This window comes from Mandrillus leucophaeus, unplaced genomic scaffold, assembly GCF_000951045.1.
Source record: "Mandrillus leucophaeus isolate KB7577 unplaced genomic scaffold, Mleu.le_1.0 Scaffold918, whole genome shotgun sequence".
Classification (NCBI taxonomy): domain Eukaryota; kingdom Metazoa; phylum Chordata; class Mammalia; order Primates; family Cercopithecidae; genus Mandrillus; species Mandrillus leucophaeus.
This window is the reverse complement of record NW_012110008.1, coordinates 57217-60064: the sequence shown is the minus strand read 5'-3', so window position 1 is coordinate 60064 and position 2848 is coordinate 57217.

Sequence of the window (2848 nt, the reverse complement as noted above, 5' to 3'; positions counted from 1 at the left end):
AAAGAGACACTAAACTTTTATATTTATATATACAAGGCTTTTATATTTAAATACAGATGAGTGAAATGTTCCTTGTCATATTTTTGCTTAGGAAGCACCAGTGAGCATTTGGAGAGAAGGGTAAACACAGCTGCCTGGAAATGGCTTTTAGAAACCCATTAAACTGAATGATTTCAACCACTGGTGATAGATGAGGGTAGGAACAAATTCCTTCATGGTACAGGAGAACACTGCAAGAAGTTACATTTTAACCTGTCTTAAATAATGAGTAAGACATAATAATTAACCTAAATGCTCAATCCACTCTCCAAATGCCTGAGGCAAATGTTCTCTCCAACGTTTTCTACTCTAAAAGTAAAATAAGCTCCTGAGTCCATTAATATTGCCTAAAAAACCTAGGTAGTGCTTGATATATTTTTAAATATTTTTAATATTTATTTTCTAGTTAGAAAAGCAATCTATCCACATTGCACAAACTGCTTAACATGAAGAAATGTGTATTTTTTTAAAAAAAAAAAACTCATATTAATATTAAAATTGGTAAAATTTGAATAAGGTCCCTAGTTCAGCTTACAGTCGTGTACCAGTGTCAATTTTCTGATACATAACAATTTTGGCAACTTTTTATGACTTTAAAATGAACACGAAACAAAACATTTTTTAAAATCACCCTCACCTGTAGTATTTTGATATTATTAAAGCAAACTAAATATGGCCTAAGAAGGACTCCATACTTCTATATTTGAGTCCTTGTGGATGATCTGTAACCTAGCTTAATAGTCAGACAAAACTGAAAATGTAACTTCTGTAACTGTGCTAAGTCTTGGCCATTCCAGAGGCCATACTTCAACCATTCATACACTGCTGAGTATTAAAACTGTGTTCAAATAAGGCAAACACCAAGCTGTAACCAATCCAGCCATTCTGTATGTCACTTCCAATTTCTGTAGTCATTCCTTTTTTTTGTCTGTAATCTTCTTCCACCACGTGGCTGCGCTGGAGCCTCTGAATCTGCTGAGATTTAGGGGGGCTGCCCGATTCACAAAACATTCATTGCTCAATTCAACTCCTTTAAATTTAATTTGGTTGAAGTTTTTCTTTTATCAGTATTGAAATAACAATGACATTGTAATTTCAAAGTGGTCAAAATATTACGTCAGTTAGGACCTCGTCTATCATCAGTGAGGTTTGCTAACCTAAAATAGCCTAAGGACAAGGCTGGATTATATTGCCTTTTTTTGTTTTTTGGGTTTTTTTGAGACGGGGTTGGAGTTTTCGCTCTATTGCCCAGGCTGGAGTGCAGTGGCACAACCTCGGCTCACTGCAACTTTCGCCTCCCGGGTTCAAGTGATTCTCCTGCCTCAGCCTCCAGAGTAGCTGGGACTACAGGTGCCTGCCACCACTCACCACGCCCAGCTAATTTTTATATTTTTTATAGAGACGGGGTTTCACCATATTGGCCAGGCTGGTCTTGAACTCCTGACCTTGTGATCTGCCCACCTCGGTCTACCAAAGTGCTGGGATTACAGGCCTGAGACACCGAGCCCGGTCTATGTTGCTCTTGATGCAGGAACTCTAATGCCATCACTGGCTTCTCTTTTGCTGTCTCTCATCTCATTCCCCTTGTTTGGCTCCAGTTTTAGACAAGTTTTTCCCTTGGGAAGCTTCGATATATTTAAGGGGAGGAAGAGATGAGAGGATAGAAAATCCCATGACTGTTTTCAAAAGTAAAGTGAATAGGTGCTAAGCAGAGAAACAAAATAAGAAGAATGTTCACTTTGGTAGATGAGCAGATAATGGAAAGTTTAAAAAATATAAAAGTATACATAAGCAATAATCATAGTTATACAAATTTATAACAAAATATCACTTCCTTTTTTCCCCTACTGCCTCTAGAATTGCAGAAGGGAACGAAATACCATTTTCGTCTGACAAACTGGACAAATAAAATTTAATAATATGCAATGATGACAGTATAGTAAGACATACGCAGAAGGGGTTCGAAATTAAAGGCTACAGCCCTTTCGAAAAACTGTTTTACTCTTTTACCCAGGAATTTCACTTTCAGAGACCTACGGAAACAATGACAAATATAGATGACTACAATGTGCAATAATATCTATACAATGTTATTTACCATAGTAAAAAGCATAATGTCTCAAAATATGGGAACAGTTAAATATGTCATGGTGTTTCTGAATGATTGAATATTTTGTAACCATTTTTTAAAAGGAAACAAATCTGTATATTTCTGTACGTTAAGAATGATCCCCGGCCCGTGCAGTGGCTCAGGCCTGTAATGCCAGCACTTTGGGAGGCTGAGGCGGGAGGATCATCTGAGGTCAGGAGTTTGAGAACAGCCTGGTCAACAGGGTGAAACCCTGTCTCTACAATAAATACAAGAATTAGCTGGGCATGTGAAGGGGTGGCCTGCCCCTCCACACCTGTGGGCATTTCTCGTTAGGTGGAAGGAGAGACTTGAGAAAACAAATGAGACACAGAGACAAAGTATAGAGGAAGAAAAAGTGGGCCCAGGGGACCGGCGCTCAGGATACAGAGGACCCGTGCCGGCACCGGTCTCTGAGTTCCCTCAGTATTTATTGATCATTATCTTTACCATCTCAGAAAAAGGGAAGTGGCAGGACAATAGGATCATAGCAGGGAGAAGGTCAGCAGTAGACATATGAATAAAGATCTCTGTGACTTAAGCTTGAGGAAAAGTGCTGTGCCTTGATATGCATATGTAAATATCTCCATAAACCTTTTTAGTGCATAAAGAGCAGCATTGTGCTAGCAAGTCCCACCTTTCGCCCTAAGGCGGTTTTCTCCTTTCTCAGTAAACAGAACA